General features: G+C 35.4%; 1 long non-coding RNA gene and 1 other non-coding gene across 2 annotated transcripts; one reads left to right on the forward strand and one right to left on the reverse strand.

Annotated features, from left to right (window-relative positions):
- Positions 1 to 6,253: 6,253 nt before the first annotated feature.
- On the reverse strand, positions 6,254 to 6,358 carry LOC118145260 (U6 spliceosomal RNA). Its single transcript, XR_004730388.1, has one exon. It is a non-coding gene; the product is annotated as a U6 spliceosomal RNA (small nuclear RNA).
- A 1,421-nt stretch (positions 6,359 to 7,779) lies between these two features.
- On the forward strand, positions 7,780 to 11,487 carry LOC144577395 (uncharacterized). Its single transcript, XR_013521163.1, has 2 exons — positions 7,780 to 8,314; positions 8,725 to 11,487. It is a non-coding gene; the product is annotated as an uncharacterized LOC144577395 (long non-coding RNA).
- Positions 11,488 to 23,997: the final 12,510 nt, after the last annotated feature.

Genomic DNA, 23,997 nt, shown 5'->3' on the forward strand with positions numbered 1-23,997 from the left:
TACTGGATTTACATGAGAATTAATGGGGTAATATTTGGAAAGTTCTTAGAATCGTGCTATGTAAGTGTTATATGATTCTTGTTTAAATGCATTACTATTAAAAGGCAAGAGGAACCCCCTTCAAAAATAGTACTCTCTAACCTTCATATAATTAATCTGTCTCACCTTAGCTACCACTATATCCAGGGTAAATATTTTTGCAAGTTGTAAGAAAACTAATGATTATCTGATACTCCAAAAATTTTGTTTTCTAAAAACTCAAAGATTTTATCTTCAAATTGGAGCTGTTTAACCATTCATTAATGAAGACAACAAGCACATGGAATTAAAAAATGTGATATGTGGAGCAAATTATCACTGAGTTCTCTAGTAGAACATTTTCCCCACATTTCTCTATTTTGTACACCATCAAGAGGAATAAACAATTTCCCAAAGTTGCCAAAATGTTAGCATTTTTACTGAAAACTTCTAGTCACAGTCTGCAAGTTGCTTTAAAAATTAGTGACATTATTCAGAAGTAAAAAATATTTTCTTGTAGTATGTGGTATTCTAAACACTGTAACAAAAAAAATGGAACAAATTTGCAATGTAAAAAATAGGTAAAAAATAAATATCTTATTAGAAACAAAATAGACAGTGCTTTTAAGGCACGTGTTCAAATAAAAAGCAAAACATAAAAATGGTATTTAATTAAAGAGATGTTTAGCTCTCAGGAAGGCAGTAGTGATTATAAATCAATGGGATAAATGTCAGCAATATCAAAGGTGATTAATAAACTTTTTCGTTAAATACATCATTATTTATTGGATAAACTGGAATTCTTAATTTTAGCATTATTAATTTTTTTGGAAAATAAAGCCTCATTTTATTTCAACATTTGAATAGAGTCATATTTTTGAAGACATTTATTTATTTTTCAATAGTTTTTGGGGAATAGGTGGTGTTTGGTTGAGATTGAATTGGGTTATGTTGAGAGCTTCAATCTTCTTTATAGTATTTGATTTTTTAAAGGAAAAAAATGATCTGAAGTAATTATGGCCACAATTTTAGACATTTTACATAAAATAATGTAAACTTTCAAGATAGAAAATAGCCTAACAACTTCCTAATTTGCTGAGGTTTAAGCTTACTGAAAGTTTAATTTGCAGTAGCTCTGTAGGAAATATACAGTATTGGTCTTTGTATATATTTTAGTATTAATGGTATCGTATGTACCTATATCAGTTTCCTATGGCTGCTATAACAAATTACCACAAACTTGGTAGCTTAAAACAAGAAAAAATTATTTCTTCCCAGTTATGGAGGCCAGAAGTTCAAAATTGGTATCACTGGGCTGAAACCAAGGTGTCAGAAGGACTTTGTTCTCTGAAGGTTCTGTAGAAGGCATCCATTCCTTGCCTCTTCTGGCTTTTGGTGGCTGCTAACATTCCTTGGCTGTGGCTACATCACTTCAGTCTTCAGGAATAGCACCTTCAAATCTCTGTCTTCACATTACTTTCTCTTCTGTGTGTCTGTGTCAAAATCTCCCTCTTTTCTCTCATATGACACTTGTGACTTTATTTAGGCCCTACTCAGACAATCCAGGATAATCTCTCCATCTCTAGATACTTAATTAAGCACATATGCCAAAACCCTTCTTTCAAATAAGGTAATATTTACAGGTTTCAGGGATTAGGAATATTTATATTTAGGACCATTATTCGGCCTATTACAGTACCTCTCGTGCAACTGACTTTTAAAATTTTACAATGGGTCTTACGGACGTTTTCCATCATATTAACATAAATTTTTCTCATTCAATGCCTTTGCTATAGAGTATGCCCAGGATGAGTATTACATATTTTGATTTTTAGTTCTTAAGTTTAGAAGCAATGTTTTTATTTTTTCACTATTACAGACATGTGGCAATGATTGGTGAAGGTGCTGAAGTGCTTCATACTGTACCTTTTGTTAAATCCCACGGGTATGGGATCAGTACTAGGTTTGAGTGACAGTAAGAGGAAACAGTTCTATCTATATGGTTTCATTTTTCTCAGTAAAGAAATTGCAATTGTATATTATTTACTTCAAATAATTAAATAATAAAATAAATATTTAAATTTAGCTTGCTTTTTGATACTATTACTCATTTGAACTTTTATTATCAATGATTATGATGTATCTCTTAATCTTAATTCCTAAACTTTGAGTGATTTTTTTTTTTTTTTGCTGAAAGATCAAGGCAGAAAAACCCCAAAATTATAATGATAACTTACCTGAGTTTCTGAAATTATTAAGAGGCACAGTGGTTCCAGTTCTGGTAAAGCACTACTTACATTGAACTCACTGAATTGTAACCACAACAATAGAGCATTATAGAAATCTTTTGCTCAACTAGTATGATTTTGATTCTATGGAGACTAATGTCTTAAATTAGACTATAGTAATAACAAAAATATTAAGAGTGATTTGCTGCTTTGAGAATAGTTAAATAAAATATAATCTAATCATAGGTTGGTTATCATTGCTGAAAGTATTACATTTATAATTGCTACTTTACACTTTATGTTAATATCTACTTAAATCAACTTTTCATCAAACTAGTTTATAAATAGCCGAAGTGCAGAATCTCAGATTAAGTCATATTTGTTTACTTCAACTAAATATATTTAAATGAATGGGTGAACAAATTGAGAAAATTAACACCTAAGAATCTCTAAGATATGAACACTATCTGAAGCGGTGATTATACTGATTGTTTTTTAACCAGAGGAGGACTTTCTTAGCAAGAAATGCTCATAGTGCAAACTTTCTTAGCAGTTGTATTTGACAATAAGCAGTCATGAGAAGTATAGAACTTGAGAGTAGGCTTACAAGTAATCAGTACAAATAAACTGTGGTAGGTATATTGTATTTTCCAGGCTCATGATGATGTTTACCCTTTCTGGGTAAATTTACTTAGTATCTCATGTCAATACCAGAATTCAGATATGGAATTCTATTGTTCTGGAGTAGTACTATATTTCTACCAGAGTAAAGAATATCTCCTACAGAATTGCATTTGACTTTGTTTTAGCATTTCAGTAGTTGATCAAGGCAGTCATCTTATGATGTATATGTGTGTGAGGTCTCCCATTTACATCCTAATTGTATTTATATTAATTTTCTATAAGGATATAGGAGAATTAAATAAAGAATATAGTTTTGAAATATAATTCATGATGTGAAAATATTTTTAAAGTGGAATGTTATTTTTAAATTAAATGAGGTGTGATTACCTGATCCAAAGGCAGAGCAGATGGCCAAGAAAAAGCCTCCACAGATCATTCTCCCTGAAGGAACACCAGTTGAACAACTATCTGCACAAAAAAGCACCTTCATCAGAACAAAAAATTAGGTGAAGGATTATAGTACCTGGTTTTAACTTCGTATCACAGAAGGAGGAACTGAAGGGGATAAGAAAGACAGTCTTGAATTGCTGATGCCATCCTTTCCCTATCCTCTGGTAAGGGTCACATAGTGCACAGAAGGAATCTGTGTGCTTGAGGGAGGAAGAGCAAAGTGATGATGGGACTTTGCATTGGAATTCAGTGCTGCCCTGTCATAGTGGAAAGCAATACCAGACAGAGCTCAACTGGTGCCTGTGGAGGCAGCATTTAGACCAGTCCTAGAGACAGGGGACAATTATAAGAACGTGAGTTCTGTCTAGCCTTGCCACTGTGGGATAAAGTGCTCTGGCGTTCTAAATAAACTTGAAAGGCAGTCTAAGCCACAGGTACTACAATTCTTGGACAAGTCTTGGGCCTGTGTTGGGCTTGGAGTCAGTGGACTTGGAGGGCACAGGATCTAGTGAGATGCCAGCTGGAGTGGCCAAGGGAGTGTTGTACTACCCTTCCTCCAACTTCAGGTGGCACAGCTGTCAGCTCCAGGATACACTTCTTCTCTCTGTTTGAGGAGGGGAGAGAAAGAATAAAGAGGACTTTGTCTTGCAGCTGGGTTACAAGCTCAGCTACAGTAGTATAGGGTAACAGGCCGAGTCCTGAGGTCCCCATTCTAGACCCTAGCTCCCAAATAACACTCTAGATATACCCAGGGCCAGAAGAAAACCCACCGCCTTGAAGGGAAGGACCCCGTCCTAGTAGGATTCATCAGTTGTTTACTAAAGAGCCCTTTGACCCTGAAGAATTAGCCATGGTGCCCAGGCAATACTTGCCTTGGCCTTGGGTAAGACTCAGAGATGTTGGCTTCAGGTGTGACACTGCACGTTCTCAGCTGTGATGCCTACAGGGAGGGACTTCTTCTTTTTGAGAAAATGAGAAGGAAGAATAAAGGGGATTTTTGTCTTGCAGCTTAAGTACCAGCTTGGCCACAGTGGGGTAGAAAACCAAGGGAGCTCTTGGGATCTCTGATTTCAGGCCTTGGCTCTTGTGCAGCATTGTTGGACCTGCCCTGAGCCAGAGGGGAGCGCACTACCTTGCAAGGAGAGTCCCAGGCCAAAAAGCATTTACCACAAGCTGACTGAAGAGCCCTTGTGGTTTGAATGAACATTGGCAGTAGTTAGGCAGTACTTGCTGAGAGCCTGAAGTGATAGTGGCTATGAGGATTCACCTCTTGAGGAAAGAGGAGGGAAGAGTGGGAAGGACTTTGTCTTATGGCTTAAGTGTTAGCACAGCTGCAGTAGAATAGAGCACCAAGTAGTTTCTTAAGGTTTCTGACTCCAGGCTCTGGCTCCCAGATGGTGTCTCTGGATCCATCCAGGACTGGGGAACTTTTTCCTTGAATGGGAAGGACACTAGCCTGGCTGACCTTACCACCTGATGATGATAGAGCCTCAGGAATGTGAGTGAACATAGATGCATGATGGATACCCCATTTACCCTGATGTGATTATTATGCATCTTTGCCTGTATCAAAATATCTTATTTACCCTATAAATACATGTAACAACAAAAATTACAAATTAAAACAAATAAATTAATTAAATGAAGTGTAATTTGGAAATAAAATAGATAAGTTCCAGTAACATAAGAAAGAAAACATATTTGAAGAGATCGTAGTATTTTTCACTGGAACTTCTTAATCTAGACTTTCTGCCAAAAGCAGATCTTTTTCTTTTTATCTAGAAATGCACAGAGCTATTTTAATTTGACTTATTTTGGATTAGAAAAGCCTTTATTATTCTTCAAGTTATTTTATTTATTTTTAAAATTTTTTATCTTTGATTTTCATGGGTACATAGTAGGTGTATATATTTATGGGGTACATGAGATGTTTTGATGCAGGCATGCAATGCATAATAATCATATAAGAATAAATGGGGTATCCATTGCCTTAAGCATTCATCATTTCTTTGTGTTACAAACATTCCAATTGTACTCTTTTAGTTATTTAAAAATATACAATAAATTATTTTTGACCATAGTCATCCTTGTGCTATGAAATATTAGATTCAATTTATTCTCTCTAACTATAACAGTGCATCTGTTAACCATCTCCACTTTTACCTCCTCTCTTGCTACCCTTCTCAGCCTCTGGTACCCATCAGTTCACTATCTACATGAGTTCAATTGTTTTAATTAGTCTCCACAAATGAGTGAAAACATGTGACGGTTGTCTTTCTGTACCTGCCTTACTTCACTTAACATCATGACCTCCAGTTGCCTCCATGTTGCAAATAACAGGATCTCATTCTTTGTATGGTTCAATAGTACTCCATTGTGTATATGTATTATATGGTTTGGCTGTGTCTCCACCCAAATCTCATCTTGAATTGTAGCTTCCATAATTCCCATGTGTTGTGGGAAGGACCTGCTAGGAGATAATTGAATCTTGGAGACAGTTTTTACCATGCTCTTCCCATGGTAGTGAATAAGTCTTATGAGATCTGATGGTTTTTATAAGGGGTTTCCCCTTTCACTTGGCTTTCATTCTGTCTTTCCTGCCAGCATGTAAGATATGCCTTTCACCTTCTACCATGATTGTGAGTCCTCCCCAGCCACATGGAACTATGAGTCCATTAAACCTCTTCTTTATACATCACCCTGTCTCAAGTCTGTCTTTATCAGCAGCATTAGAACAGACTAATACAATGTACCACATTTTCTTTATCCATTCATCTGTTTATGGACACTTAGGTTGCTTCCAAATCTTGGCTATTGTGAATAAGTGCTGCAATAAGCATGGGAGTACAAATAATTGATTTCCTTTCTTACGAGTATATATCCAGTACTGAGATTGCTGGATCATATGAGAGCTTTAGTTTTATTTTATTTTTTAAAATATGGAATGCTTCACGAATTTGCATGTCATCCTTGCACAGGGGCCATGCTAATCTTCTCTATCGTTCCAATTTTAGTATATGTGCTGCCGAGGCGAGCATTAGTTTTAGTTTTTTAAAGAATCTCTGTACTTCTCACCATTGTGGCTTACTAATTTATATTCCCACCGACAATGTATGAAGGTTCCTTTTTCTCCACATTCTTGTCAGCACTTGTAATTACCTGTCTTTTGGATAAAAGCCATTTTAACTGGGTAAGATGATATCTCATCTGGTTTTGATTTGCATATCTCTGATGATCAGTGATTTTGAGCATCTTTTCATATACATGTTTGCCTTTTGTATGTCTTCTTTAGAGAAATTTCTATCATATTTAAAAAAATTGTTTATTATATTTTCCCTATGAAGTTTTTTGAGCTTATTGTATGTTCTAGTTATTAATTCCTTGTTATATCCTCTTGCTGACTTGACCCCTTTATCATTGTGTAATAACTTTCTTTGTCTCTTTTTATACTTTTTGTCTTGAAATCTATTTTGTCTTATATAAGTATAGCTACTCCTGCTCTTTTTTGGTTTCCATTGGGAATATCTTTTTCCATCCTTTTATTTTCAATATATGTGTGGTTTATTTTTTGAGACAGAGTCTTGCTCTGTTGTCAGGCTCCAGGTTGGAGTGCAGTGGTGTGATCTCGGCTCACTACAACCTCTGCCTCCGAGGTTCAAGCAGTTCTCCTGCTTCAGCCTCCTGAGTAGCTGGGACTACAGGCATGTACCACCACACCCCACTAATTTTTATATTTTTTAGTATAGATGGGGTTTCACCACGTTGGCCAGGATGGTCTCAATCTCTTGACCTTGTGATCTGCCTGCCTCGACCTCCCAAAGTGCTGGAATTACAGGCATGAGCCACTGTGCCTGGCCAGTATATGTGTGTTTATAGGTGATGTGTGTTTCTTATAGGCAACATATTGTTGGGTCTTGTTTTTTAATCCATTTAGCCACTCCGTATCTTTTGATTAGAGAGTTTAGTTCATTTACATTCAATATGATTTTTTAAAGTAAGGATTTACTATTGCCATTTTGTTGTTTTCCAGTTGTTTTGTAGTCTTTTCTTCTTTCCTTCTTTCCTGTATTTTACTTTGTTTTTATTTTGTGGTATTATTTCACTCTAACTTGAGATAAAAAAATATACCACCAAATTATTTTCGTTTCTTCTTTTAAAGTGAGATTAAGCTTCAGTTCCTTATCAAGATTCTTCAAATGATTAACTGCACTCAAGAGAATTTATAGAGTGCTCACTTTGTTTAGGCAGAAAGGATTGTGTGACAGAAGAGATGACAAAGTAGAAGACATTGGAACTATCTATAAGAGTTTACAGCCTCGTTGTGGAGATGATGTAGATACCAGTTGGGGATATGGCTGTGGTCCAGAGTCTGCAGAAGAGGCTGAAGGGGAGTTTGATGAAGGAAGAACAGCTAGCAGATCCTCTCATCTTGCAAGGAAACCTTTCAAGATAAGTAAGTTGTTAAATATCTTGGGAAGAACATGACTATTTTTAGGGAAATAACTGCCTATTGACAGGCTGGTAGGAGTTCATGAGAACTCTATGCATCAAAGTCCTTGTTTGCATAATCCAAGTTCAAGAGAATTACCAAAGCCAAGAGAAGCAAGAGGGTTAGGATAAGAGCACCAGCCCCAAAACTGTTTGCTGATTCTAGAGCAATAGCTTTGTCTCTCTGTACTAGATTTATATTTTTTCTTTTGGGTGGGTGGAAAATGATTTGGTTTATATTTATCCTCAGGGAGAGGAGGATTTGTGCAGATCCTGATTACTACAGTATTAGGAAATTTTCAACAGCACCCCAAGCATTATATAACTATTCTGCAAATGCTGGACTAGAAAATTTGCTTCTTTGGAGAGCTGTTATCTTTCAGGGGAATTTTTAAAAAATGCACATTAACTTAATTTAGTGCTTATTTTTCAGACATAACTAGAAAATGTTTCATTAATACACTGTTCAATTCAAGCTGTTCCTGATCTTACGAGTCACAGATAAGGTTAGAAAACAATATTTCAATGATTTCTGGCTTTTCTTTAACTCACTTGCTAAATTAGGGCATCAGCTTTCTGAAAATTCTTCTCGTAGGAGTACTATCATGGTTAATGAAAAATGTAGCCAAAATTTATGTTTGTTATACCAGTGTCTTGTCTTGTTTGCATCTGTCCCAGATTTCTGTTTTTTTTTTTTGTTTTTTTAAAGCAATGTATTATTATTTATCTTTGCATTAGAATATACGTGTGTGAATTTGGTAGACACCCTCTTGATATACCCACTTTCTGCTTTGATCTTTTCTAGTAATATGTGATATTCACATACAATAACAGAATTCTCATTTTAATATGCATTTATATCACATTAAATGTGATAATCAATCAAGCATGACCAATGATAATTGTCTTTTCCCAGCCCTTTCCAGGCTCAGTGGAATACCTCTCTTTCAAGGACAGTGTGAAGAGTGAGAACACCACGTATATGTGGACAGAAGTGGCTATTTTGCCTTAGAGATGGTGGTCAGAAAAATATTTGGAGCTTAATATATTAACCAGTTCTCTGCTGGCATGTAGAGTTTTTTTTTTTTTTTTTCCCAAGCAGGAAGATTAAATTTATCCTACATAAGCAAGGAAAAAACTAATTCAAATTTAACAAGTGCTTAAATAGTATACATAATTTAATTCTGAAATTTTATAATTACACTTTGGACTGTCTTGATTTCTGGGAAGAAATTTTGATGGAGTTATAATGTTTAATTAGATAAATTTACATTCTTTGTGGGAATAAGGTAAAAGGGAGAAAGCCTATGATTTTGCATCATGCATAACTAATGAATTTTGTAAGACTCATAGACAAAAGATTTTCTTAACAAATATTTTAGAAGAAAGAGGCTCAATGGAGATAAAAAGACAGTAGCAATAGTTGGGGTAAAATATTTAAACACTGAAACAACAGAATTGGAATTGAGAATATTCTGTATCTAGAAAACTTTTTTCTGTGAGTTTTCTTGGTACCTCAGTGTCTATTGAGAGTATACCTCTGGTCAGTTAAAATATTGTCAATAGAAAAAAGTCAATTTTAGGTTTCTGTATATCTGTTATGTATCAATAAATAAAAATAAAAATATATAGAAACAATTTTAGGCCTCAACTATTATCACAAAATGTAATTTTAAGATGATTGCAAATAATTTTATATATGGAGCTCTTTAAAAATATATACATTCTTCTGTAAAACACCATTGACAGTATTAGAAACAGATACAGTTGAAAAGCTGATTAAAAGATTGTGAATATATTCAAAGGCTGATTGATCTACTTACATCATTTTTTCATGTTCAGATACTAAAAATAAAGTAATACTTTTTCTTTGCTTCAGTATACCTTGATGAATGTATGCTTTTTAAGAAAAATTTTTCTTTTGGAAATATTTTTTGATGGATCTGTTTTATAAGAACAACTCTATGACAAAATCAACTTGTTAGTCAATAAAGAAAAGTTTAAATGGTTATTTATAACAATCCCCTGCACTCTCAGTTGTGTCTCTATTTGAATGATAAATACCTTTCCTTCAGGCATATTTAGGAATTCCTAGGACATGTCTTATACATGGTGCAATAAGTTGACACACCCAGGGCCCTGCTGAAACTTTGCATTTTCAGCCAGAGTCACCACTGTTCTGTCAGGTTCATGACTCTGCCAGGTGTTACTACTGCTTGGTAGGAACTATGGTAGGTGTCATGGGGTTGGCAGGCAGTGGTGCCTTATAGTGCAGAGTGGAGTGCTGCTTGGTGGTACAATGGTTCCTCTGTCTTGACCAGGCCGAAGGTCACCTCAGATTAGAGGAAAAGTCGGGGAGGCACAGTGTCTCCCATTTGATTAGCTCTTTTCAGAATCCTAAAAAGTATGGCTGTGCTTCTTTGATTCACAGTGTTCTTAGTGAGCTTGCTTAAGTTTTTGCTTAGTGTCCATCTGATTTTAGGATGTGTCTAAGGACTTCCCTTTCAAATAGATACCTATCAGTCTATCCTCGAGTTTATGAGACATTTCCAGCTATGTATCATACTTAGCAGTGGCATAACTTCAGTTGTTTCCCAGGAGATTCCTGACCTCTTTCTTGCAAATAGGCTTCTCTCAACCTGTTTTACCCGCTAAAGTCTGAATTCCCACAGTGGGCACCGCCTAAACTCAAATTTAAAGTCCCATTGAATTTAAGAGGTTGCATAATTATAATACATTGTGATGACTTATGTATTATTAGTATATTAAAGTGTAATGATAACATTATAACACAGGAGGGATATGCATATGCAAAGAGATGGAGATGCAAAAGAGGAAACTATGACTTCAGAGTCCTGGCATATAGAGGTTTACTTACAGTTGGGGAGAGTGGAGATGAGGGGTTGAAGCTAATGGTGTGGAATGTAGATAAAGATCACTGATAAAGAATGTGATGATTTAAAATCACTGGAAGATTTTAAATATGGAAGAGAATTGCGCTTATACATGTTTTAAAGAGATGACTCTGGTCGGAGGGGATGAGTATGGATTAGATTTCACTGGTTACCCAATGGAAAGGAGACAGAAAGATGAATGAGGAGAGTATTGCAATTGTCTAAACAATGTACAGTGGTGATGGAGAGGATATTTCAGCTTTGTATATTATTTAGGATGCAGAATAAATATGGCTTAGTGACCAGAGCTAAGCATTGTGTGAGAAAGCAGTGGAAGTCTCTGAAGACACCTGGATTTCTGATCTGGATATCTCTATGATGTACCTCAAACAGGTAATACAGAATAGGAAAAAATTAGGGAGGAGAAATAATGAGTTCTTTATTAGGGATACCTAGTTAAAAAGAAATGACTAGTTAAAAAAGGAGGCAGAAATGGAAAAAGGAGATAAATAAGCAGAGAGAAAAGAGCCAGGAAAAACAAATATGGGCAGAGATAAACAAAGGCAGAAAAACAACATAGAAAATTATGAAAGATGTAGAGTGACATGTAAGTTTGTATTTGAGAAATAATTATATTTCAGTTCTTGGTATATGCATCTAAAAGCAATGTCTGTTTTGATTTTGCAGCTGTAGCCATTGCTGTTGTTTTTTATTCATGATTACAAATTGAGTAAGATGAAGATTTGGTTTTTGAGTTGGAGGAAAATAAAGAATGGCATGGAAAAGGGAGAAAAAAGAAGATAGGTCCAGCCTAGTTATCCTGCAGTAAAACCTGTTTTTATCTATGATTTCAGCTCTTACAAAAGAATTTGCATCTTTAAGATTAGAATTCCAGAAAAATTAACTTAAGTTTTTAACTGGATTCATGTTAAGATATTGAAAGCTGAGGAGCCAGAAAGATGGGGTACATAAAGAAAAGAAAATGATTGATTTTAGTTTCTTTCTTGAACAGATAACCGTATCTACCTGTAAAGGCATAAATAAGGCATAGAATCATGGAGTTGGAATGAATTTGCATAGATTGATTTTTAATCACTTCTTCCATAATTATTTTCACATAAAAATAACCACACAAACTTGCCTGATCAAGTAGTTTTACATTTACAGAACTGTTTGGTGGGATGGTATGGTTGGTTTTGGAGTGAGTATAACACATCTAAATAAACATGTCAAGAAGTACTTAAAAAGAACTGATTTTTTTTAAGGGAATATAAGCCTTGTCAAAACTATGAACCTTAAAACAATAAACATTTTATTAATAAAATTGTTAAGAAAGAAAATTTATTCAAATTTTTTCTTTATGATATCACTATATACCAAAAATATTCTCTATAAATAGTGTTCTGAAATCACCAATGGCAGATATGTTTTGAAATATGATTTGTATTAGGATATTCAATCAACATCCAATTGATTTTCAGTTCCTGAAACTGTGTCTTTAAATTTGATCAATGCAGAGTATAGGATCAGTAATTAAACAGTAGTTTTTTTTTCAAGGTGAGGTAGTTAATATTGTAAATTGTTTCACCATGAATAGATTCAGGCTCTATGTTTTGGTAAATAATTATGGGAACAAAACCAAGCTTTTAATTACATTATTATTTGGGGCCTTAGTATGTGGAATTTAAACAAAAGTATTATATGTAAAACTATCACAGCAAAGGTGTGTGACAACCTGAGAATTACTTTACTAACTTGAGAGACAGCATCTTCAGATATATTAGGACTATTTGATTCTTTTGATCACTCACCTTCCAACTCATAAGAGATGTGCATGGAAAGCAAAGAGTTGTGCTGGGCAGAAGAACAAAATTAGGCAAGAAATGAGCAAGTCTTCCAACAGATGGCTTTTCAGAAATTGCAACAGTAATCTCTCTAACATCTCTGTGGCAAATACAGAAATTAAAATTACTTTCAAACTCCAATAATGTAGAAACTCAGTACCCATTTAGCCAATACCATGTAATCTTATTCTAGCAGCTCAGAAATACTGGGGCTCACACCTGGAGTTGTCGTCACCACAGGGTAGGGATTGCTTTCTTCATTCTGTGGCTATCTTGAGATGTTGGTTTGAAACATGTAGGCTGTGGTACTATAAGAAAGGATTTCATGGCTCAGTGGTGGTCAAATTGATTGAGAGGAAAGACTGAATTAATCTGTTAGTGACACACTGATCCATATGCTGTCCGAACCTTGTATGAGGAAAATTCAAGAAAGTCTTGGCAAATCAGCACTGCTGAACTCTGTTGACCACAAGGTACTGTGGTCTATGATGGGAAAATCAACCAGAGCATTTGCTCTAATACACTTAAACAAGAGTATCCCCAGTGGTCTACACTATCTTTTTTTAGCCTAAAAGGAAAATATGGGGTGCAGTGGTGATATTTCAGATAGTTTCTGTCACAAACTCCATGAACTTAACAGTTCAGAACTAATATGTCTCATAGGCCATGTATTATGTACCACATGTACAGAACCAGCTGCATCCAGTTGAAGTTTGATGTGGAAAGGAATACCATGAGGTACTTATTTACTTCAAATGGCTTTTTTTTTTTTAAGATGGAGCTTTGCCCTTGTTGCCCAGGGTGGAGTAAAATGGTGCAAACTCGGCTCACTGCAACCTCTGCCTTGCTGGTTCAAGTGATTCTCCTGCCTCACCCTCCCTAGTAGCTGGGATTAAAGGCACCTGCCACTAGGCCTGGCTAATTTTGTATTTTTAGTAGAGACAAGGTTTCACCATGTTGGACAGGCTGGTCTCAAACTCCTGACCTCAGGTGATCTGCCTGGGCCTCCCAAAATGCTAGGATTACAGGAGTGAGCCACTAAGCCTGGCCCAAACAGCTCTTTTTTTTGAGTGGTGCAACTAAATCAATATGGACTTTCAAATTTTACTAACTTTTTAATGGATTTTAATGCATAAGTAATGCCAGAGTACATCTGGAGGATTTTATAGCAAATTCCAGACATCAGATCATCTTACACATAAGACCTATGTTTCTCTAACACATTTTTAAAAAGCATAATTACAATAATGTTAATATACCCAACATATTTAACATTTGTTCCTCAGTATCATATAACACCCAGTCCATGTCCTATTGTCATTTATTGTCTCAAAAATATCTTTTTATACTTTGCTGGAATCAGGATGTTAGCAAGACCCACACATTGCATTTGTTTGCTATATCTCTTAAATTTTCTCTCCTTTTTATTTTCTTGTTAATCTTTTTTCCATTTATTTGCTGAAAATACTGGCTCATTTCTCTTGTAGAATTTCCCAAGTTCTTGCTTTGGCTAATTGTTTCTCTTGGTATCATTTAACATGTTTCTCTTCCTATATTCCCTAAATTTTCTGTAAATGAAGTTAAATAGAGATACTTGATTAAATTGTTTCTTTTTTCCTCCCTGTTTAAAAGTACACTTCATGAATAGTGCTGTATTCTTCTTATTGCACAACATAAGAAGGCACGTATATCTTACTTTCTCTCTTTGATGCTAAGTTTGATGAGTAGGGTCTGATGGTATCTGCCTAATCCCTCTGTTTTAATTCTCTACATGTTTTCCACCTAATGGTTTTAACAGCCATTGATGATTTTTACTTAAATCCATTATCTCATTAGGGATTGAATTCTAACACTGCCATTTCTCTTGCATTTATAAGTTGTGAGTCTTCCATAAAGGAGTTCTTTCAGTAATTATCTGTTTGATTAAACTGCAATATGACTTATAGGGGAAGACAGTAATAATGCCAGATTTTTTCCATTTGTTGATCAATTATCAGTATGAGTTGATGCTTTAGGAACATCTAAGGTAACCAATTCATTTTTATTTTTTATTATATTAAATTTACTTTCTTGCATATCATGAACTCATGATTACATATAAACATATGAATGCAATATATATTTATCTTGTAAGTAAATAAATATATACATAGGAATGAAATTTTTGTGCTTCAATCTATTGGAGTTCTTTTTCTTTCCTTTTTTTTTTCTGCTCAGATTGTTTCATCTTTGGCTAGTGGGAACCACTCCAAGTTGGCACCTGTGTTCTTTTAACATGACTCCAGTAGTTTTTCATGGTTTTCTTACTTTCAGTCACAAGCATGATTTTATAGGCTTATTTTGTACATTTCTTGCTCCAGACCTGAACTAAGCCATTTCTCCAAGTACCCTGATTTCTTTTAGTGGGTAATGGCATTAGGAGATCACATCAGGACACTGAGGATCTTCATTGCTTTTGGGTTGTCATTGCTTTTAGGCCTTTTTAGTGGACAGAGATAGGAAATAAATACATTTTGTAAAGATAAAAATAAATTATGTGTTTATTCTAATATCTTAGATTTAAATTTACTTATTTTAGTATCTATTTTAATGTATCTGTTATGATTTTGACTACCAACATCAATGTTAATAACATGAGTGTTGGTGAATGTTATCTTTTTCCATGTGACTAGAAATTGTGTGGGGCTTCATATGCTAAGTAATGTTTGATTGTATACTACTTTGAATTATTACATTTTGAGGCTCTGTGACTTGCTTAAATTCTATGAAGAATGTCAGGTTTTTTTTTTTGAGGTGGAGTCTTGCTCTGTTGCCCCTGCTAGAGTGCAGGGGTGTGATGTGATCTTGGATCACTGCAACCTCCGCCTCCTGGGTTCAAGTGATTCTCCTTCCTCAGCCTCCCAAGTAGCTGGGATTACAGGCACCTGTCACCATGCCCAGCTAATTTTTTTATTTTTAGTAGAGGCGGGGTTTCACTATCTTGGCCAGGCTGGTCTCAAACTCCTGACCTCATGATCCGCCCTTCTAGGCTTCCCAAAGAGCTGGGATGAGCTACCTCAGGCGTGAGCCACCCTACCCAGCCCATTTTTTTAAGTAGTCAATCCACCCGCTAAAGTCATGCTGCAAGTTCCAATGTGACTTTTTGTGAGCTATAATTTCAATGTCAGTTTAGTTTTCAAAGCCTTCTGCAGTTTAGTCTGTCTTGGCCCAAGCAGAGGGCAGACAGAGAGAGGAGAAAAGAGCACAATTGGACTTGACTGGCACTTTAAGAGCTGTAGTTTTGTCTAAGAGAGGAGGAGTCACCTCCCTGATTTCTAGCTCCTGTGGGTTCTGGCAGCTGCTGCTCCATAGAATTGCCTGAAGACTCAGGTACTAGAGGAGGAGAAATGTCGGGCTGATGGGCAGGGAAGGGGTAATCCAGGGGATTTCTGCATTTCTTTGGAGCATCCGGAGTACCTTTTTCTGACCCTCAGACTAAAGCTAGCGGGCTTCTCCTGGCTTTCTGTCTGTATCACACTGCTCACTTCCAGGTTGCTGCTTTGCTGAGTTCCAGTAGGGGGATACCACAGGAAAAAAATTGTTAAAACTCACCTTCCATGATTTGATGATACTTAGAATTCTGGTAACACTTGCTGTTATTTACAAAGTCTTAAAAAAGATGCTCATGTATTCTGTCTGAATTTTGTATCTGCATTCAGTAGAAGAAAAAGGTGGAAACATCTTTTTTTTTCTTTTGAAATCTCAACGGGAAACTGAATCCTTTACATTTGATTTTGTTTTTAATTATGTGAAACAATGCATAGTTCAAAAGTCAAAACTGTGAACAAGATACACTTAGAGAAGTCAAGCCTTTATTTCTGTTTTCCCCCTCCCTCAGAGGTGGCTATCCTTTTTGAGTTTGGGGATTATCTTTTCATTTTTTAGTATTAAAAGTAAATATTAATATTTGTATTCTGCCCTCCCTTTCATTATTATAGAAAAGGTAACATGCCATGCACTGTTTTGTATTTTGCTTTTTTTTCTCTTAATTATGTATTCTGGCAATCATTCCACAGAAGTACATAAAAAATTTCACCATTTCTTTTTAAGACTACAGTGTTCAATTGTATGAATTTAGGGTGGCTTTTTAGCTAGTCTTTCATCAGTAGAAATCTGCATTATTTCTGGCATTACCTATTATTAATCAATATGGTTTTAAGTCTAACTTTCCTATTCATTTTAGTTGGGAAAATGGAATAGAGTAAGAAGAAGCAAAGAAGTCATAGTCTTCTTTATAGTCAAAATCATTTTATCCTCTAGATGCAGTTTATAGCTAATGCTGTAAATCTCTTATAAATAGTTCTTAGCTTTATTGTACATGCAGTAAGACTAAGATATTGATCTAAAAGGGGAGAATCCAACATTTGGTATTTTCCATCTTTCCATCTCTAGTTTAAATGCACACATCTGAGAAATACATAAGGTCAATTTTTCTATTTCATTAGCCCGAAGATTTGGATCAGAAGATTTCTCCCCCAACCCCTTTCGTTCCTAATATCAATGCTTTCTAGTACAGGAAACAAAGCAATTTAGGATTTTCAGAGGCATGTAGTTTGGGGTTTTTATATTTAGCGTTGCTCTCAGGGCATTAGACAAACATGTAAGAATAATCTTTGAGGGGGCCAGGTGCGGTGGCTCGCGCCTGTAATCCCAGCACTTTGGGAGGCTGAGGCAGGTGGATCATGAGGTCAAGAGATCGAGACCATCCTGGTCAACATGGTGAAACCCTGTCTCTACTAAAAATACAAAAAATTAGCTGGACATGGTGCCACGTGCCTGTAATCCCAGCTACTCAGGAGGCTGAGGCAGGAGAATTGCCTGAACCCAGGAGGCAGAGGTTGCGGTGAGCCGAGATCACGCCATTGCACTCTAGCCTGGGTAACAAGAGCGAAACTCCATCTCAAAAAAAAAAAGAATAATCTTTGAGCAAAACAGTCCAGCATAGAATAATGTCATAATTAAGAATAACATAAGAAAGACAACCCCAGTGAGGCTAATGACCAGCATAAATTCAAGTACTTAGCAGCAGAGTCAGCTGTGCGATGTGACTCTTGCAGTAACAGAACTGGCTCCACTGTCAATTTCTGCTGGGTTTTGACCCCCTAGGTGACATTATTCTTGAACAGTGTCTATCCCTTCACATTCTGGACTTTTACAACTAAGAACAGTTCCAATATTAAACTTGAAATATTTCTGATAAGATCCTGATTTGTATTCATAATGTTTTACCCTGAGAACTGGTACCTGTGACTGCTTTCCATTTTGGAAGTATTTTATAATTCTATTTTTTAGCATGAAGTAATTCGGTTACACCTGCTTTAGGCTGAAGAAAATATTAAAACCTTAAATAGTCTAAGGAAAGCTTAAAGCTCCTGCTTTGCTGTTAGAATAGAACATATGTTGCAATGTGTGGTATCTTGCTTGGATAGACACTGGTAGCAGTCGGATGGTGGCACTGAAATTTCAATTTTGTATTTTGCTTTTATCACTTGAATACCTGAATGTTATTCTTCTGGAAGTCATTCCAAGTTCATCCTCTGTTGATCCTATATATCACATTTGTTGTCTTAGAGATCCAGGTTATTGTGAAGTATTTAGAAGCCATGTGGGGCACAGAATTTCCAACCTGAAAGTGGTCAACTTGCCATAATCATTAAGACGTGTGGCCCTTTAATAACATCCCCAAGCATCTGGTATTGGTGGAGGTGTTAAAGGAAGGGAATAAATATTTACTGAGTGTATTAGTCTGTTCTCACACTGTTACAAAGAACTACCTGAGATTGGGTAATTTATAAAGAAGAGAGACTTAATTGACCCACAGTTCCACAGGCTGTATAGGAGGCATGGCTGAGGAGGCCTCAGGAAACTTAAAATCATGGCAAAAGGCAAGAGAAAGCAGGCACAGTCTTCACATGGCTGGAGAAGGAGAGAGAGTACAAAGGGAGAAGTGCTACACACCTTTAAATATCCAGATCTTTTGAGAACTCTATCTTGAGACAGCAGTAGGGGAATGGTGCAAAACCATTAGAAACCACCCCTGTGAGCCAATAACCCCCCACCAATCCCTAACTTCTACACTGGGAATCACTGTTCAACATGAGATTTGGGTGGAGACACAGAGCCAAACCATATCACTGAGCATTTGCTATATGACAAGTAATCTGTCAAGTGCTTTACATAAATGCCTTACATAATCCTCACAGCAAAACCTAAGGGTTATTACTGCATTAGTTTTTAAATCAGGAAAATGAAGTTCTAAAAGTCTAAATAATTTGCCCAGTGATACACACACCACAAGCAGTGAGACACATATTTGAATTCAGATCTATTGGCTTGGGCCCCTTCTATTACGCTTCACTGAATCTCTCACTAGCATAACATTAGTCTTTAAAAGACTGCAGTCACCAGTAGGAGCAGTAAAACCTGTTTAACAGAGCTGGATATGGGTATTGTAGAAAGGGCTTATTAATATATTTACAGGTGTATTTGTAATTGCTACAAATGTCACTTTAATCTGCACATTTGATGTGGTTTATTTAGGATATGTGGCTGATTGAAAGATACTACTAAAATACTAAAAGCCTTTTTTTCCTCTTAGACCAAAATATATACACTTATTCTAGTGAGTTGCTATAGTGGTAAATATAGATAGAATAACACTGGTTTCTTTTCATACTTTTCATAAATTGAAATCGTAAGATGCTTTGAATGTGAGCAAATATTGGAAAATTTTAGAACTTTAATTGTGGCATCTTCATGGCTTTGACTATCCTATGACATAAAATCTGTCCAAGTCTCCCTTGCTAATCAGACATAATCATGATGGTGAGGTGGGGAGAAGACAGGCTTACATTAGGTGATGAAAGCTCTTAAAGTCTTTACTATGGTTTAAATAAGACAAACTTGAAGTAGGGGCTCACATGACTTGTGAATATGAAATCTTTTCATCTCTGGAACTCTTTGCCGTCTTTAATAAGAAGTAGAGCTTCAAAGCTTAGAACCTGTGAGAATTCAGGTGGCTGTAATGGGTTCTTCTGAGCGTACTTTACCTGAACTGAGTGAATAACTATGGACATCTAAGAAGGTCAAGTGGCTAAAAGTTGTCTTTAAATAATTATGTTGGATCCTCTCATTCTGAATCAAGGATAAGGCACCAAAAATGTTTAAGATCTAGGAGTGCTAAGAAAGATGTAAAAAAGGATTTTAAATTTTGCAATTGCATTCTAACAAATAGATATCTGTCTTCCTTTATGCAGCTAGATGTTGAGAGCTTAATGTAATTGACCTCATACAGGTTGTGAAGAAAATTAGAAATGCCATCTCATGCTGAGAGCTATCAACAACTCGGACCTAGCCTGAGGCTCAGCTCTTACTACCTAAAAACATACCTCTATTTATTTTCCAAAGTGCATTACTTAGAATACTAGTCCTATAAGGAACTGCATGGAAAAAGAATGTTCCATAGTTAAATTTAATTTTGGGAAATAGCATATGATATATATCTCTCTTAGGTAATTATAATACACTTTAGCATATTAAATAAAGTTTCTGATAATTCAGATAGTAAATGAAAACCCAAAACAACAAAAAATTAATTTTGTTTTATATTTATCCTAATGATATCTCTCTCTCTCTCAACACAAGCACATACTCATCACTCCTTTTAGTGTCTTATAGAACTAGTAATTATGGCAGTATCTTCTTGGCATAAAAATACGCCCATGGAATAGAGATTCCATAAAAGACCCTGATAGTAATTTATGACCAAAAGGACACTGACCTACAGTGGATAATGTATGCTCTTTTTGATAAAAGGTACTGGGGTCAATTGGATACCATTGGAGAAAAAAGTGATCCTTACCACGTATCTAAATATAATAGATAAAATGATATGGCTTTTAGAAGAAAATATATTAGAATACCTTTATGACATGGAGAATAAAATTATATTAACACATAAAGTAAAAAAATGGTAAATTGGTCCACATTTAAATTAAAAATTTCTCTTCATCAAAAGACACCATTAAGAAAATAAAGAGGCAAGCCACAGATTAGGAAAAAATATTTGTACTATATATGAAAAAAGACTTATTCTTAAAATATACAACAAAATTGCTACAAGTCAGTATTAAAGAGACACAGTCCAATAGAGAAAATAGTCAAAAGATTTGAACAGTCATGTTACAAAGGAGGATATTCAAATAGCCAAAAGAGATATAAAAAAGTTGGCCAAGCACGGTGACTCATGCCTGTCATCCCAGCATTTTGGGAGGCCGAGACAGGTGGATCACTTGAGGCCAGGAATTTGAGACCAACCTGGCAAACATGGTGAAAGCTTTTCTCTACTAAAATATAAACATTAGCTCAGTGTGATAGAGCACGCCTATATTCCCAGCTACTCAGGAGACTGAGGCAAGAGAACTGCTTGAACCCAGGAGGCCAAGGTTGTGGTGAGCCAAGATTGCACCACTGCACTCCAGCCTGGGCAACTGAGTGAAGTAAGACTCTGTCTCAAAAAAAAGAAAAAGATATAAAAAGTACCCAATTTATTAGTTGTAAGACAAATGACAAATGTGATGATGACAAAGGAAAGGCCTAAAATAAAAAAAATTCCAAATGTTGTAAAGGATGTGGATCAATGACAACTCTTATCAACTGTTGGTGACGGTGTAAATTAGTAGAAAAAATTTATGCTACTTGGTCATTATTGCCAACCAGTTTTCCCAAGTGGTTGGCAATAATGACCAAAGCTGCATATATGCTTATCTGATGACCCAGCATGGATCACTGGATGCCTAGATTATATACACAGCAAAAATGTATGTATATGGTCACCAAAAGACATGTACTAGAAAGTTCATGGCAGCATTATTTGTAAGGAATAATGGAGTCTCCTGGAAATGGAGACAATCCAAATGTTTATCAGCAGTAGAATAGATATAGTGTGATAAATTGACACAATGGAATAACATACATCAGTGAGAATGAACAAACTTCAACTATACATAACATGGATAAATCTCATAAATATAATTTTGTGTTATGACAGATGAAAAAGAGTACATAGGTGATTTATTTACGTAATGTTTATAAACAGGCAAAACTAATTAATCTATGGCATTAGATATCAATGCAGCAGTTACTCTGGAAGGGGACTCAGGGCATGCTGGGGTGCTTGTAATGTTTCTTTTTTTTTGATCTGTGTGTTGGTGTCACTTATGGTTTGTGCATTTTTCTATACATTGGATATAAACTTATGTGCCGCATAATGTCATTTTGATCAATGACCGATTGCATGTACGGGAGTCACATAAGATTATGATGCTATATTTTTACAATATATTTTTATGTTTAGATACACAAATGCTTAACGTTGTGTTGCAGTTGGCTTCAGTATTCAGTATAGTAACATGTTGTATAGCCCTTGTTGCCTAGAAGCAATAGTCTATACCATATATCCTAGGGGTGTAGTAGGTATATATGCTTTCGGTTTGTGTAAGTACATCCTTTGATATTTGCACAACAAAATTGCCTAAGGACTCTTTTCTCAGAAGATATCCTCATTGTTAAGTGATGCATTACTATACTAAAATAAACAGTATGCTAAAAAGAGCAGATATATCAAAATAAACCTTTCCTTAAAAAAAGATTCTTAGATCTTGTCTTCCAAGACACACTTGGGAAAATGCTGACCTCTTCATACACTGATATATATTGTTCAAGTTATACTTTTTTAATTGATATAATATCAGATGAAATGATATTCTAGCAAAAACATTAATGGATATTTTTTCAATATGTGTCCAAATTTATAATTATTAATGCATGAAAAATGCAGTACTGAATGGTAAATTACGAAAGAAACATTTAATGCACATTTGAAAAGTAAAGAAATTAGACGCACCTTAATTATTTAAGTACTAAAGATCAAGAAGATCTTTTTTTTTTAGTTTGGAGCAACAAAAATAGGAACTTTCAGTAACCTCATAAGAAATGTATAAATAGCATTATTCAGCAAACAGCAATTTTGTGGATTCACTCATGGTAATTAAATCATTTTTTATATTTCAGGTTTCCATTTATCATTGAAATGTAAGTGTTAATTTGCACAGATACAACTTCACAAAATATAATTCCCTTTCCCAGTTCTCCGTTACGTGTTTTACCATATCAGAGACATTTTTGATGACAGTGTGTGCCTGGATCTTGGTATACCTACTTTTCTCTTACGCCAATTAAATAATTAAATCACTTGTTCTAGAAAATTAAAATGCCAAATGTCTAGTTTCTCTGCTTCCACAGACTTCTTACTCTGACAGCCAACAATTACTCTAAGTGTTTGACATTCAGAAATTGGAGAGAATAGGTCAGGACTGTGGTAAGTGGGTTTGCATTTTAAGTAGCCGTGATTGAAAAGAGGGGAGAGATGTGTCCAGTGGCAATTTCTGTTAGTAATTTTTGTGGTTCTCTTAAGACTTTTTAAAAAAATTTTAATGAAGACTGGTTGTTCTCACCCCAACTTTATTTTTTTTATAGTAATCTCCTGAAAATTATAGGACTCTGAAAGTATAACACTTCAAAAGTTAGATATCACATTTATAATATAGTCAAAGGAGATCATTGTAGTTACCACCATGATGCACACTTTCAAGTGAGTCAGAATCATTGCATATAACACTGCATTTTTTGGTGACAACAGCATTTGGGTGTCCCTGCTTAAATTACTTTTTATATAGCAAACTGATACTTTGAAGATTCTTTTCACATAAAATGTAATATTTTTATTAATCCTTTTCACTTGGGTTTACTCAGGAAGGATTGCTTAGAAAATTTAAATTATTAATTCAATCACAATTAGCCAATACTCTTAATTTTTTCCTTAAGTAGAAATGTTTGCCTTATATCTACTAAAATTTTGAAGAATGCTTTTGCTTGCGTTTCATTACTTTTATTTTTGTCTCCTTTCCTGCTGTGGAAAATGCAAATGATGTCAATAAAATTAGCAAAGAGGAGAGAAGAAAGGAGTAGCAGCAGTGGTAGCAGCAGTGACAGCAGCAAGAGATTACATATAATTAGCAAATTTAATAATTCGTATCCAAATAGCCAAGTCACAGGTCAAATCTCATACCAGCTCCTCCATGGGAAATTATGCTTTTGTTGTTCTACTAAAATTTTATGATAATAAATATTATTAATGATAGGGAGTTCCATCCCTTGGCATTGACTTCCCGTGCAGCAGCCAGTAACTGATGGAGTCTGAGCATGCGTGTTGACAACCTCATGGAGCCCACATGAAAACGATTGTGAAGTGATTAACAAGTAAAATCCATGATCTTGTGCCATTAAGGGATGCATAATAGTTGCTACCATTCTGGGGTATCATGACAATGTGCAATGGAGTAGAGGATCTAT

This window comes from Callithrix jacchus, chromosome 8 (assembly GCF_049354715.1).
Source record: "Callithrix jacchus isolate 240 chromosome 8, calJac240_pri, whole genome shotgun sequence".
Taxonomy (NCBI): domain Eukaryota; kingdom Metazoa; phylum Chordata; class Mammalia; order Primates; family Cebidae; genus Callithrix; species Callithrix jacchus.